This window comes from Parasteatoda tepidariorum, chromosome 7, assembly GCF_043381705.1.
Source record: "Parasteatoda tepidariorum isolate YZ-2023 chromosome 7, CAS_Ptep_4.0, whole genome shotgun sequence".
NCBI classification, from domain to species: Eukaryota; Metazoa; Arthropoda; class Arachnida; order Araneae; family Theridiidae; genus Parasteatoda; species Parasteatoda tepidariorum.
In genome coordinates, this window is record NC_092210.1 from 52294792 (window position 1) to 52311874 (window position 17083).

The window sequence follows — 17083 nt, forward strand, 5'->3', positions numbered from 1 at the left end:
TTCACGGTAAAAAAGCATATTACGATAAAATAGATTTTATGGATGATTCCCCCGAATTGCCGGTACTTTATACAGTAATTTGATCCGAATTTTTTTACAGAGTAAGATTTTGTGGTTAAAAGGAACAAAGATGAAGTTGAGCCACTTTCGAAATAAGGCCTTTTTTTAAATGACAAATTGCGAGTTACTTAGCCCGTATAAGTCAGAATCTATAGGTTTTTGCAGGAACAACACATTAAAGCATATCACAAATCTTTTATTCAAAATTCAATTAATTCAATTTATTTCAAAATTCGCAGTAAGGGTTAATTGTGTATATAAATTTTTCAACCAACCAAACCTTTAATGTAACCATATGCAGTTATTAAAAACTAGATTGTAGAAATTCGCATTTATTATCCATACCATATCTATCCTAATCCGCTGGTTAGTATTAGTATTATTAGTTTAAAAAACTTCTAATTTATTTACTTTAGTTTATATGAGTTATAAAAACCTCACCAAAAAAAATCATATCAAAATTAAAGAAATATCTTCAAAATTTACACAGAAAAGTTGGGTTTAATGCATGTATATATCATTAGGACATGAGGACTAAAGGTTTGTTATAATCATATGCAGTCAATAACTAGATTATAGGTATACTCATTTTAATAATCCCTGTAATATCAATTAGAGTTGTGTTAGTACTTTTAGTTGAAAAATCTTCTCATAATTCATGTGCTTTGATTTTACGTAAGCAACAGAGAAATAATATAAGAACAAAAGAAATAATTTTAAATTTCTCTGAAAGGTAGTGATAATACTTGGTTATTTTAACAGGGTACATATAAAACCAAAAATCTGTAATAATTGCAATCGTTAATCACTGATTATAGATATAATCAATGATCTGTGAAATATTGACTAGAATCTATAGATTAGTGTTGGTACTGTCTTTAAAAACTTTCTATAATGCATTTGATTTGATTTACATATACTGTAGAAAAATCAAATAAGTTCATAATTCACTGAAAAATAGCGTTATTACATGGATACTTTAACAGGGTTGAAGACCAAAAGTTTGTTATAATCATAAGCAATCATTAATAACTGATTCCTACTCATTATTAATGCAAGCATCGCCTTGAGCCTTTTTTTATTACCCTTGTAACTTTAACCATTAATTATATAATACCATGCAGTTAGAAAAAGATTAATTACACCAATTTATAAAGGATGCATTGATTACGATTACTAAATGATGATCTACGTTTTCCTTTACGGAGAATGTACAACAAATACAGGTATTTTGTAGGTCAATATTTTAATAAATTATGAGAATGATTTTCGGGAAAAAAATAATTTTTAAATGCTATTATTTTTAGATTAGAAGTGCTTTATTAATATTTAATTCCTTGAAACTGTTTATTAAATTGTTCAAAAATTTTAAATTTCATTAAAAAGCATTACCGTCATTCGGGGCTACTTTGTGCAGGATTTCGCAGTTTTTGAACTTTGACATGTAAGAAAACTATGTTAATTCAAACTTTAGTAAAATTTATCGACATTATATTCATAACTAGACTCAGACGAGTGAATTTGATAAATATTGGCATTATTTGTATGTAACATTTACGAATAATAAGTCAAAACATACCTTGCACAAAGTAGCCCCAAAATGGGGCTACTTTGTGCAGCGATAGGANAATATTCATTGAAATGTAACTTTTATAACACAAAATTTTCGATTGTATTAAAAAAAAATAATTCAAATGCGGGAAAATATTTTGTCTTTTTAAAACACAAAAGTGGAAGATTACTTTTTGAGTACCAATTTGAAATCCTGCATACGTCGAAGTTGAGTATTAAAACGAAGTATTAAATACTAATTAGTAAATAAACGAATTTATATCATTCATATAAAATTAATCATCTAGCCACGATATTCTTAAAATATATATGTATGTTTAAGAAGTTTTTCCGAAAAAATGGTTAAATAACAATCTATTTAATAGTTATTTTTCCATATTCAAGCAAAACAGTCAAATAACCGTAAATAAGAAGTCAAACTGTTAACTGTGAGAAAACAGTTTATTAACTGCTTTCGCCTTATACGGGTAAACAACCAGAATTTCATCGCACCAACTACTAGGCGCACCTAAAAAAGCCTCTTAGTTCTTAGCAGCTGGATACATATTATAACGGAGTAAGCTAATCTGTCAATCAAATGACCGACAGAACAGAGGTTCGAGTCCCAGCGCTGACACCACAATGTTTCCTCTATTCCCTTTAACACATGAAAAGTTTCCAGTGTCCTGCACTCCCCAATTTACGACCCTAGAATACATTATTCACGCATAGATTAGAGCACCATAAAGCTGCTTAACACAAAAAGTTTAGCATTCCCTGTCTCTTACAATAGGTGATACAACCAAATAAACTAATTAAACCCTATTTCACGGTTCATTTAATAAAACACAACTCCACCACAACCTAACTGCAATGCCCATTACCTAACGAAAACCCTAGCTCCAATATCAAGCTAAATATTTTTTTAGGGTTTTGAAGCCATGCCAGTTGTAAATTATTAAAAAAAAAAACAGCATAGTTTTGTATCCATGGTTTCTTAATCATACTAGTTGTAAACAGTTTCAAAACCGCAAAGGTAAAAAAAAAAATGTTCTTTACCTTTAACTTTACAGTTAATTGGATGTACAGGCTGCTGTTGGATACCGTAATCTTACAGTTTACCGTAATTTTAGAATGAAAATTATTACAGTGTATTTTCTGACATTGGTAGTGAATTACATGAAAAAATCTGACATGCATTATTCGTGATGTAATGATTTTCTTATCAATTTAAAACTTTAAGACTTACATATAAAAGTTTATGAATACGCGTAAAAGACGAAATAGTCTGGATATATTGAAATATAATATTTTTTATATTGTTGAGTACGCGTGCCATTAATAATGATAAGAATAATGTTGCATCTGCGTTACATCACGTATTTAGTCCTACTTTTCCCTCAGTGTGAAACTTGAGCAGCCGGATGTTATGTTAATGTTTTCAATCAGCTAATATAAGGCTTCAAACCCCAATAAGATCGTTTAAAATTGTTTCCACATTTTTTTTAAAACATTTTCTGGTTAATTCAATTGAATTCAATTGAATTCCACAAAAAATTAATTCATTCTTAAAGAATTCAACAATTTGAGTATCTCTGGTTCGCATATAAATAGAAACTTATTTACACTTTAAAGTAGCTTATTTATAACCTAAAATAACATCATTCAATTTGTATGTTTTTGTAATTAAAAGAAGAAAATCAATAATTTAATAATGAATTTTGTAATAAGGATATAAAAATTGAATTACAGTTGCGAAATAAATGTCAGTAAATTAACAATTTATATAAAAAGGAATCAATAATCTGATAAGCAATAAGCAGTTTTAAAAAAAAGATTCAATAATTTAAGAACTAATTTAGTAAAAGAATATGTAATGATGTAAGAATCAATTATTAAATGAAAATCTATAATTCGAGAATCAATTTTGAAATAAAAATCAACAGTTTAAAAATTATTTTTTGCAAAGAAGATTTTTTAATATTAAGAGAATCAATTGTGTAATAAAAATCAACAATTTGAAAATCAATTATACCTGATTGATAAAAATCAATCGAGTAATCAATTTTGAAATAAGAATCTATAGTTTGAGAATTTATTTTGAAATAAATATCAATAGTTTGTGATTTTTTTTTTTAAATAAAATNCTGGTTAATTCAATTGAATAGCTCTTAAAGAATTCAACAATTTGAGAATCTATGTTTCGTATATGAATAGAAACTTATTTACATTTTAAAGTAGCTTATTTATTACCTATAATAACAATACTCAATTTGTATGTTTTTGTAATTAAAAGAAGAAAATCAATAATTTAATAATGAATTTTGTATTCAGCTAATTTAAGGCTTCAAACCCCGATAAGATCGTTTAAAATTGTTTCCACATTTTTCTTAAAGTATTTTCTGGTTAATTCAATTGAATAGCTCTTAAAGAATTCAACAATTTGAGAATCTATGTTTCGTATATGAATAGAAACTTATTTACATTTTAAAGTAGCTTATTTATTACCTATAATAACAATACTCAATTTGTATGTTTTTGTAATTAAAAGAAGAAAATCAATAATTTAATAATGAATTTTGTATTCAGCTAATTTAAGGCTTCAAACCCCGATAAGATCGTTTAAAATTGTTTCCACATTTTTTTTAAAAAATATTTTCTGGTTAATTCAATTGAATGGCTCTTAAAGAATTCAACAATTTGAGAATCTGTGTTTCGTATATGAATAGAAAAATATTTACATTTTTAAGTAGCTTATTTATAACCTAAAATAACATCATTCAATTTGTATGTTTTTGTAATTAAAAGGAAAAAAATCAATAATTTAATAATGAATTTTGTATTAAGGATCAAAAAATTTAATAGCAGTTCCGAGATAAAAGTCGGCAAATTAACAATTTATATAAAAAGGAATCAATATTCTGATAATCAGTTTTTAAAAAAAAGAATCAATAATTTAAGAACTAATTTAGTAAAAGAATATGTAATGATGCAAGAATCAATTATTAAATAAAAATCTATAATTCGAGAATCAATTTTGAAATAAAAATCAACAGTTTAAGAATTATTTTTTGCAAAAAGGTTTTTTACAAATAAGAGAATCAATTGTGTAATAAGAATCAACAATTTGAAAATAAATTTTCGGATAAAAATCACTCGGGTAATCAATTTTGAAAAAAGAATCTATAGTTTGAGAATTTATTTTGAAATAAGTATCAATAGTTCGTGATTTTCTTTTTGAATTAAAATGTCAATAATTTATAAATTTATTTTAAAACAGGAGTCCATAATTTGAAAATCAGTTTGGAAGTAAAAATTAATAATTTGCGAATCAATTTTGGAATAGGAATTAATAAACATAAAATCAATTTCGAAGCAACAATCATCTATTTTGAAATAAAAATCATTAATTTGTGAGTGAATTTTGAAATAATAACGAAACAGTTTTGAAATAAGAATAAATAATGTGGTTAGTTTCTTAACTACGTTCTGTTCTGCAAAATATATTAAATCGTTAACTGTAAAATCAAACGTTGTATTCTTAGGAATTTTATAAGAATTGAACCATTAGAAGAAATTTATTTCAACCATAATATGTGGTTAAGAATATTGACATACTTTTTTTAACTAAGCTGCACTATGCTCAACTATGCTCAACTATGCTCACTATGTTCAACTTAAACAGAAATTGGTTTAATTTAAAGCCAAATTAACTGCACTAATGAATATAATCGTTATCGAATTTCATCGTTATTGGTTCAATGGTGAACTGATTGTTTCTGAGAGTGTTAAAAGAGGAGTGGTTCTTTCTCTTTGTTTTGTAAAAGAAATCATATTTTTACGTTAAAACTTGAAATATTGATTTTTATTCACTTAAATCTAATATACAATGCCAAATTAAATTAAGAAATTAATTACTTCCGATATTAATCTTTATCGTAATGATTAATTAATTGATAACATAATTAAGATATTAATTATTATTATTATAATTAAAATATTAATTATTATTATTAATTATAATTAAAATAATAATTATTATTATTGATTATAATTAAAATATTATTTATTATTATTAATTATAATTAAAATATTAATTATTATACCGTGTTTTGACTCTATTGGAACATCAAAAGACTCGGTAATTATCGAAGCGGTTTGATAATGATTTTGGTAAATTTAACAAAAAAATATGTTGTTGTTTTTTTAATGTAGGACGAAGTTTGGCAAATGTGGTAAAATTTGGTAATTTTATCATGATACCTTCGAGCATGGGATAAAAAATATTTATTTGGTAAAATTTACTTTCTCTTTTCATATTTTTTACTATACGTGGGGTGATAAAAAGTATTATTTTGAAAACCGGAAGTTCCGGTAAACCGTTACCATATGAACGGAAAATGACCAAATAAATGTTTTAAATACCGTATATTTTGGATTTATTTACCAAAATTATGCTGCTTTTTTTTAACACAAAATATCATTCAGAAATATATCAGGCATCCGCAATATATACCAAAAAAAAATTTTCTCCGTGTGAAAGAAGAGGTTCTACTTCCACGGTCACTAAAATTAATTCAATAAGAATCCTATTAAATCCAAAACCGAATATCAAGTTTAAACCATTTTTAGACCCAAGATTAACAGGTTTTTACGAATTTTTGCATTTTAAGCATGTTTCCTCGTAAATTTCTATTAAATAGAAATACCATGAGAACAACTGTAACAAAAATATATAAAAACTGTAAATCAAAAATAAATTTGTAATTTATATTATTTCCTAAATATTATTTTGCTTACAAATTAAATTCATAACTATATATTAAATTTAGTTCTCAAACTAGCCTCAAATAAATCAAACTCCAATATCAATTTTGAACTAATTTTTTCTTACTCATTCACAGTTTTTGACCCGGAAACAGCTGATTTCACAATTCAGAAGGTTAAATAGCGCTAATCATTCTACAGCCTGCCTAAAATTCACCGCGATCGAAAGAAAGGAAACTATCTTAATCTACTCATCTACCCTTTAGAATAAGAAGAACATCAAGACATCAAAATAGAATACGGAGACCTCCACAATAGAATATCACCTTAAATGCCTTTACACGATGGAAAAAAAAATAAGGTTCCGACTATGTGTGAAAGAATGACGCCAAATTACGCCAATAATGCCGGTATAATACACAAGTTCTTGATGCCTATCTGTCTCAAGTTAAGATAAATGTCTACTAAATAGGCAGATGCAGTACTTTTAAGTCATAGCAGATGGGGGGAAAGTACTGAGTGCAGATGGGAGAAGAGTTTTGATTTCTTTTCAATAATCTATCATAGAGAATTGATAGTTAACGGGCGTTTTCTTTTATAATTCGAATCTTATTCCTCAGATTTTTCTTCGTGATGGTTTTTTTTTTAAATAGCAAACTCAGGAGTGCAGATGATGAAATCGTTTTGCTTGCGGACGACAGCCAACGCGAGTTCGTGACGTTTTATTCCAATTTGTTCGATAACCTACATATCTCAAGGTTGAAGAGCGTTCGTGAAAATCATGTTTCGGAAACCTTGATGGAAATTCGGAATTAAATTAAATTCTGGGACGTATGGGTACCGAAACCATTTATTACACAGCGTTAGTTAGAGAATAGAATTCAAATTTTGCTTCTTTTCTTTTTTTGTTGCTGAAATTCGATAAATCAGAAATTAGTAACCTCTGTCTTTTTTTAAAAAATTGGAGCAACAGAAATAATATATCTTGCTGAGAAAAAGGTTCCTTTATTTTCTTCTTATTGGAATTTTTTGTTTTTAGTAGGACTCACAGAAAAAACACCAAATATTTTATTCCAAAAAAGGGGGTATACTAGGTAAGAATAATTATAAAACAAGAAATCATCTTGATAATTCTGAGTTAACTGAAATAAATTCGGAGTTTGATGAGACAAGTTTTTTTTTAAAAAAAGATATACTGTGTTAAACAGATCTTAGAATCTGAGCGTCGAGAAACGCTATCTATAAATTTTAACGCTTAAAACAATTGTAAGAGAGCTCGGAGATTTTTTTTTCTTATAAAAGTTGCTTTTTTTTCACACTCCGTTTTTGATACTCTTTTTTTAATCTGCTTATTGTATTTATAATGACTTATTATATATTATATGACTTATTATATATCTTATTATATATCTTATTATATATCTTATTACATATCATTCTTCATTTAAAACTGTATGTGAATTTGTGGCCCCAAAATGATAGACAAACTCCTAAACGTTAAAAATACTAATAAATTCAAAACTATTTTATCACATACATTTACTTTTTTATCTCTTTTCTATCGAGCCTATCTTTCATTTTAATTTATTTTAACTTGACTATATTTATACTTTTGACCCTTAAAAAGTAACCTAAAAACAATATTAATGTACTGCAAATTTTAAGCGAGAGGCAAACTCTGAATTTTTTTGTTATATACATTTGACTTTTTTGCCTACACTAGTTTATTTATTTTTAATCGTATTTTCTTTATTTTAATAATTTGTCGACTTGTTAAACTTTATAGTAAATAATCCAAAAGGACTACAGGTTGAAAACTTTATAAGAGTAAGGAATTTTGCACTATTAAATTTCATATACATATTACTCTTTTTCTGATTCTTTTTTATTGTTTATTCGCATATATATATGTATATTTTTTTAATTTATCGCTGTCTATGACAAAAATAAATCCATTCAACCGAAATTTCTTTGTAATATCTTTTGAAATATGATTAAAGACAAGGGAGTGTAATCCTCATAGAAGCGGTTCGATTTTTCCGAAGAGGTCCTTTGCTAAGAATATCAGTGCATTGCCTGCTTTTTAGAAAATATATTTATTTGTACTATTTTTTCCAAAAGTATTCATAAATTTAATTATTTAAAGGAAAAATGTTTGTCTTAGTTTTATTACGAAAAGGACCTTGCATTAAAAATAAAAAAAACTCTCATTTTTAAGAAAAATCTAACACGATACTTACTTTTTAACGACATTTTAAAATTCGTTAAATATTTTATGTAGTATTTTTGCAGAATTAAATAAAGGCACTTATGCCGAAAACATTCTTTGTTTGTTTCTTGGTAAATAGAATCAATCATTAATAAATGTATCAAAACAGCCCATTGATGTAATTATGCATCATTAATAGTAATTTGTATTACTTGCTTATAAAATCTCGATTGTTGTTATATTTGACCGGAAAGAAAGTTGAACCCTCTTTAAAAAAAAAGTAAAATCACAGAATGGAACTGATTAATATCACGAGAGGAGCTAAATACTAGATAATAACGACAAAAAGAGCCAAGATCAGCATAATGGATTATCTTTGCATCGCCAACCATATCTCAAACAAACAAAAAAATCTCACGCCAAATCAGATTTCCGGTTCATTCAATCAGCAAGCATCGGAAATCTTGTCACAATGTCAACCTTTTAGGGTGCAACTTTCTTATTCCGCCCAGATATTCTAAAACGTTCATTACCAGAAAGAACAAAACGACTTGATGAACTCGCGCTTGGCAAATCTCACGACTTTCGCTTGACCCGCGATCGTCTGGTGTCTTGCTCACTGCTGGATGGAATGGTGGTACACCGGAGAATAAATAACGACCGATTAAGGGTACATTAGAGTTCCAGTTCAGCATGTGAAGCACGTTTATATTATGGATAGATGGCCACAGCTGAACGGATACGAAAGAGAAAGAAATCGTCCGGAGGGAGGGAGGATGGAATGATTTTCCGAACATCCCTACGAAAACGTTCGCGTGAGTCTTGGCCGTCAGACTACAGAGGCAAGTCACGTACCACATGATACTTTTATAGACGATATTAATGTTGTAGATGAACGTGTGGATTATGAATATCTAGTCTTTTGTGGGGGGGATTGTCTTGGTCAAATTATACGCGAATCCAGTATTTGGTTATTTTTAATTATAGAGAGGACGAGATTTCTAATGATGAGTGCTATATTAAGGTAATTTGTTATGGTTTTTATGACAGTGGGAAATCGGAAATGAAAAATGAACCAGCATCCATCATCCTTTTTGAATAAATTTAGAAAGTAGAAGAAGATAAAAAAGTTTGCTCTAGATTTTGATTTATTCCCACGGATCAGGTTGGCAAGGGACAGTTACGATAATTTAGATTATGCATGTCAAACACGTAATCAAATATGGCCTTCAAACACTCTCATAGAAATTTACTATATTTCTGGTTCTGTGAAAAACCAAAAAGCTCGCTTTTCTTACAGAAGCGCTTTGGTAATGATTTCGGTAAAATTAACTATACAATGTAGTTTTATAATCTGTGATAAAAATTTTTAATTAAATGGTTTTTATGCCATGCTCTTAGGTATCATGATAAAATTACCAGTTTTACAACATTAACTACCAAGCAACATGGTAATAAAATCATATTTATTGTTAATTTTACCAAAAGTCGTTGCCAGAGAGCTTTAGTAAAAAGTAAATTTTACCGTACTCTTGTAGTTTTAAGCATACTTTTTTTTCCCTCAGGGTATTAAGTTGAAGTTTGGCAATTAGTTTGAGTATAGCTACAAAATCACTCGTATACAAGTTTAGTTTTTTTTTTCTTTTTTTTTTGATCAGACGAAGTGAAAAGATTACAAAAAAATCCAAAAAAGTTACTTCAAAATCATAATTTAAATTTTAAATAAGTTTTATGAAGTCAAAATAAAAAGTTTTTTTTTTATGTTTTCGTGACTAAATCGAAACAACTTAAATCCCTTAATGTACAGTGAACAAAAAAAAGAAGAAAAAACATAGATTACTTTGAATAACTTTTTATCTAATGATCGGATCTTCACGTTCTAGGACTTAATCTTTATGGTTTTAGGAATGGACCTCAAATTTGCTAATTAATCAGTGCAGACGATGTTTTAAATTACGAAATCAGGCATAAAAACGTACTTTCTCTGAATAAACAAACCTTTTATACGATTGATTCGGATTCCTGAGAATATACTTAAAATCCTCATATACTAAAAATTATTCGACTGATTTTATTCAAATTTTTCACTTTACATCGTAAAATTCTAAAAATGAGGAAATTAAAGTGATGAAAACAATTGTATACCTTACAGTTCCGAGCAATTTAATAAAACAATTTAATTTTTTTCCAAATTTTTTCCGAACAATTTTTAAAAAAATTCAAATAATAAAAAATAGCTAATATTTATTGCATTATCTTTGAATGAAGGAATTTTATAATTGCCTGCAAAAATTTTTCAATTCGCTTAAAAAGCTTTCGCGATATGGCGGAATACGCAAAAAATAAAATAAACTTTAAAGGGTTTAAAATTTCAATCGCTTTCGTGTGATCAAACTTTTGTAACTATATTTCCCAAATTGCGGCCCCTCCAACTCCCACCCTCGCTATTTTGGATACTATAACTGCTTGGATAACAACTTGAATACCATAAATAATTGTTGATTGAAACCTATATTGAAGTCTCCTTTAGGACAACGATGTTAAAGATTAATATTTTAATAAATATTTTTTATTAAAAAAAAGGAGAAAACGGAAATTTTTCACTAATTACTTATTTTCGGAAAAGTCTGCATAAAATTGTGTTCTTGGGTTCTTTTTTATTTATTTAATAACAAGCATGTGCTTAGAGAGTTTTGGTTGCAAAGTTTTTTCTTTTTTTTTTAGAAACTGCGATATGTTAAATAATATTTTAGAAATTGCGTGATGTTAAATAATATTTCAGAAATCGATTTTTTATAGAAATAAATTTTCAAATTGTCTCTAATTGCCAGAAAAATCCATATAAAAGTTTATCTTCCTTACATAATATATTTCTTAAAGAGTAAACTGGATACATAATAGAAAATCAACACTTTTCAAGGTAAAGTTTACAATAATATTTTCTTGAATTTTCAATGCTCCTTTCTAAACAGGATCATATATGTACTAAGAAATTATTATTCGCAGACTTTTATTTTTGAAAAAGCTTTGTTATAGTCTGTATATAGAGAGAGTCCACAATTACCTTAATGAACTTTATTATAAAGTCTGTGTACCACCGGAAAAGGGTTGATTATTTAGAGTTCTGTAGCCGAAAATAATTAGGAGCCACTGATATAGTATACCTTACTTCTAAAATGGTAGCGAATATCAGAAAATAAAACATAATGTTTGAAAGCAATTTACTCAAAGACAAATTACTCAACCTTGTCCTTGATTTAACATCTAAATTTTCCTATTAATGCCCGAAATAGGGGAACAAATGAGTGTTTAAAATATGACATAAAACAGCTGCATGGTTATAAAAATATTCAGTTTTTTCGATGGCAGAGGCGTTCAGTTAAGTTGACTTAATGCCGCGTGCGAATTAAGAAACCGAAAGAAAAAAAATGTTCAACCAGGTAATATCGATACCGATCCAACCAGGTAATATAAATATCATCTGCTATCAATCCCTACAAACCCAGCTGCAAGGGGTTTTTGCGCAACAAGATATCACTTTCAAGGTTGAGCCTTAAAAGGTGCCTTAAAGTATATAAACAAACAATTTCAGTTATATACAGCTTGAAGAGTTTTTTGAAGGATTATATAAACCCATTCCCTCAAAATCCCGTTTGTTGTGGGAAGGTGCGCATAGAAGACAAAGGTAAGTGTGAGGACACAATGGCGAAAATAGAGACGCCAAATTGTTGACACAGCGACTTTCCAAGTCGAGAGGGAGGTTCATAAGATTTTGACGTCTTTATAAGTCAAGACTATTAAAAGCCATATGGCTGTTTAGTTTCAGGGTAATCGACCCTTTTTCTTTTTTTATTGAAGTGGCTTGGTGGTCTACTTTAAAAGCAGATTGTCTTGGGGGAAATGGAAAATATGAATTTTATAAATAAGCAATCAACTGTTTTTCTGAAATGATGAATTGTTCCTTAAAGTAATATTACAGGAAAGGTCACTATAATACAATTCACCAGCAATTGAGGTAACTATATGAAAGAATTCATTTCATGCAAATATTGTAAAGGACTATAATTAACTTCTTCCACGGTAGCTGAGAAGTAGCATTAATTTAGTGAAGAAGTGGTTAGTAAATAAGCATCATTGATTATTGATGAAGTTATTTTCATAACAGATATCAAACGATTGTCATTCTTTGATGAAACCATTACTATTAAATGAAACCATTAAATATTTGCGTATAATAACTTCATTAAGCTTGCAATCGAATAATATCAGGTATTGAAACATCTAAATTCATACTGCTAAGTAGCATTTCTTTCATAATAAATCGTTTCTTGGTGTAACATTAACTTAAACTTCTTAAAGCACAGTCCACACTGTCTTTTTAAATTATAGTCTATAATAGCTATTTTTCTTTAGTCTTTCTTCTTTTTATTAGAAATTTTTCTCGTAATCAGCATACTAGAATTAACATTCTGTATTTTCCTTCCCAATTTAAACCTTCTCGCTCATTGTTTTTGATTAATTAGTGCATACTAGCTACTTCTCTGAAGTCTTTTCTCTTCTTTATATTAGAAACTTTTCAGTTATTAACACTCCAGGTTTAACATTCTGCTTTTTCCCTCTCAATTTAAACCTTCTCGCTCATTGTTTTTGATTAATTAGAGTATACTAGCTATTTCTCTGTAGTCTTTTCTTTTCCTTCTATTAGAAACTTTTCCGTAATTAGCACGCTAGAATTGACATTCTGCATTTTCCCTCTCAATTTAAACCTTCTCGCTCATTGTTTTTGATTAATCAGTGTATACTAGTTATTTCTCTGTAGTCTTTTCTCTTCTTTCTATTAGAAACTTTCCTGTTATTAGCACTACAAGTTTAACATTCTGCATTTTCCCTCTCAATTTAAACCTTCTCAATCATTGTTTTTGATTAATCAGTGTATACTAGCTATCTCTCTGAAGTCTTTTCTTTTCTTTCTATCAGAAACTTTTCTGTTATTAACACTCCGGGTTTAACATTCTGCTTTTTCTCTCTCAATTTAACCTTTATCGTTCATTGTTTTTCATTAATTAGTGTATTATGTGAAGCATATTTCTTTGATTTACACCAACATTACTGCGTTACTATGAAAGCGTTTATAAATAATTGAACAAGGTAGTATAAAATTTTATAGGAGTTTGAATCGGGAACCTATGAACTACACCGTAGATTCTACTAAACACAAACTTTTCAATTGCAAAACATTTTTAAAGAGCAGAGTAGTTAATGGATAAATTCCAGAAAAAAGGAAAAACAAGGCATATAATCCACTAACAAAAAGAATTTAATTCAAGAATATTTTCTTACCTGGAACGGTTTAACATTACTTTTATACTTAAAAAAAATTGCGTAACTAAGAATTGCGATCATGCTTACTCAATCAATTTCGTATTTAAATATGTAAAAAATACTTAAATATGCTGCTCCTGCAACAATTAAATCGAAAATTAATAATAAAACTGCTGCTCCTAATTTGATTCTCTTATACGTTCCTAAACAATATTGGTGTCGGTCAATAAATGTGTTAAAAAAAAAAACTTTTTTTTTCAATGCTTCTTATAAAAGGAGTTTCCTAATTGAAAATTTTTAATCTTTAACTATTTTTAAACTGCTAAACAGTCATAAAAAATATTTACACAGTTTTTTTTCGAGAAAACTAATAAGCTTTAATAAAACATTTAAAAGATTAATTTAATAATTAATAAAGGACATCAGCGAAAATATTACTGTAAAATAGGGCCATATAATAGAAATTGATAGTCTTTATCATTTTACTTCATAAAATTAAAAGTGATAATTATTTTAACGATAATTTAATATTAAAAATACAGAGTAGTTTTTATAATGAAATTCTGCCTAACAAATAACTATTAGAAAATGAAATACGTCTGTATTTTATAGAAAAACTTTGCCACTCTTTTAAGATTTTTTAAACTGCAGTTTTATTGAACTCTTTTGTAGTTCTCTACAAAGAAGATGTCACAACATCCTTTTCAATGTGTCAACGCGTTATATATCATAAAGAATCCCCACTGTTAACATATTCTTAAGATAGATCTTTTCTTTAGAAAAAAAAATTCCCCCATTTTGAATATTTTTCTATAAGTGTTTATGGGTGGAAAAAATGTAATAGAATACAACATATAAGAATAAATCGGAAATACTTTTAAGGAAATGATGCTTACTGATTTCATTTCATTTGAAATTCTATTTTTATTTTTGGACTTTAAATGCGGATCGTATGGAGCTTCATATATAAAATTTTATGATCGTTAATTAATATACGCGCGAAGGGTAAGAAAGAATATATTTTAAATTTGTCGATATAAAGGAATAAAAAATAAGCTTGTTAAAATTACGTAGTTTCAATTATATGTTTTGTTTATGAAATCAAATTATCTGTAGTTTAACTATCGTCGCAAACTAAATTCTAAGAATTATTGAAGAGGGAGAAACACTAAAATGTTTAAATTTGTGTTGTTCTTGTTCTTATAAATATCCATTTTAAAATTGGTAATATCCGTACACTGTTGGAAATTTATCGGAAAAAATTGTTAAATGAAAATTCAGTTCATTGTTATTTCACCCATATTCAACCAAAAACAGTCGAATAACCATATAAAATTATATTCAATCAGTTAAATGCAATAACAAAAATCGCTTATAAATGGTTTTTACCTAATACGGTTAAAAAACCAGCATTTTATCCGGGCCAAGTAGGTCTATCTTATGAAACCACTTAGCTCCTCGCAGCTGGGTACGTATTATAGCCGAGAGGTTGTCTCATGAACGGGGGGGGGAGGGATACGAATCCTCAATATTTCTATCAATCCTTCAACACAAGAAACGATTCCAGTGTCCTTTCCTCCTCCATTGGTGACCTTGGATTATCAGAATACGAAATTCTCCTTCGTGCATAGACAGCAGCACCACAAAGCTGATTAACACTAAAAGTCTAGTATTTCCCATCTCTCACGATAGATGGTCTCACTAGATAAACTTATTAAGACACATCCGCTGTTCATTGGACAAAACACAACTCAACCACAACCTAACTCCAGTGTTCATTACCTAGCAAAAAGCCTAATTCCAATACCCAGTTAATTTTTTTTTTATGATTTTGTAAACCATTCTAGCTGTAATTGACTCATGCATACCTATATGGTTTATACGGTTTACGGAATAACCTGTACCGTTTTAGTTTTGTACTCATAGTTTTCTTTTAGCCATGGCAGTTGTGAAAAGTTTCAAAATCGTTAAAGTAAAAAATGCTTCCAAAATTATTCTTAGTTTGTAATTTATTAATTTATTATAGAACTAATGGCGTTATAGCTAATCTTTTGGGCATTTGTAATTTATTATTATCATTTGTCGTGATTCTATGTAATTTTTAAATTACATGCAAATGTTTCTATCAGAATTACTTTTGCTTTATTTTCTAAGTTTTTTTTAAAAAAAAAATACGTTGCATACTATAATATTTTAAATTAACAACCAAGAGGTTTCCATGTTACCAAATGTACCTTAATTTTAAGATGAGACACTGTTAATTTAAATGTCTCTAGACATTGATAACAGCGGAAGCCGTCCCCCCCCCCGCTATAAACGACTGAAACGCTTAACATATCTTTTATAAACGTTTCTTTTCATTTATACTTGTAATTGTCATCGTCATTATCTAATATTACCACCGCCTACTAGAATTTTCAATTAAAACATCTTTTCTCCCTCTATCATGAAGCTACGGCATGCACTACGTCTCGCAGTGTACGATAACATGCAGCTGCCCTTACAAACTTTTTTCCCTGCCATCTGCAAAAAAATAAAAGACACAAAAAAAGAAACCACACGCCCTTTGCTTTGTCTTGTATCGCAAAAAGGGGGGCCTGATCAAGGCACAAAAAGTTTTTTTTATTTTTCATAAAAAAAATAGATGCGGTCTACCAAACAGTAAAGCCACAACAAGCTTCTACTGCAGGTGTGCAATCGTACACTTCTTTTGGTACATGACAATTGGATACGAGGAAAGAAACGAATACCTATCTGATTTGAATATTGATTCGATCCAATTATAAATTATATTAATATATATTTTAAATAAAAATACCATCATTATTCATCATTTCCATCATTACTTTTTTTAATGTAATCCACATTTTTTAATGTAATACATTATCTTTTTAATGCTTTGAGAAATTTTTTCAGCTTATTGCTTTACTTACAAAACAAATTTGTACTGAAATTTATGAATAACATTAATTTTTTAATGAAGATCTTTAAATTTACAACTGAGTGTAACCTATCGTAATTTCTGGCAGCAAATATATACATCATTTAATCATTTAACAGCTTGATTGATTGAAACAAGATCCCGATAAATATGAAAAGCAGGACAAAACTGTGTCCTTTTTTTTTTTTTTTTTTTTTTTTTTTTTTTTTTTTTTTTTTTTTTTTTTTTTTTTT

At 28.1% G+C, this 17083-nt stretch overlaps 2 long non-coding RNA genes across 10 annotated transcripts in view; one reads left to right on the forward strand and one right to left on the reverse strand.

Moving 5' to 3' along the window:
• LOC139426027 (uncharacterized) overlaps positions 1 to 6698 on the reverse strand; it is a 56984-nt gene extending 50286 nt beyond the window's left edge. Inside the window, exon 1 of the long non-coding RNA XR_011637281.1 lies at positions 6506 to 6698. This is a non-coding gene — a long non-coding RNA (uncharacterized lncRNA). The remainder of the gene's footprint in view (positions 1 to 6505) is intronic.
• LOC122269977 (uncharacterized) overlaps positions 1 to 17083 on the forward strand; it is a 377717-nt gene that overhangs the window by 296997 nt on the left and 63637 nt on the right. The window lies entirely within an intron of this gene.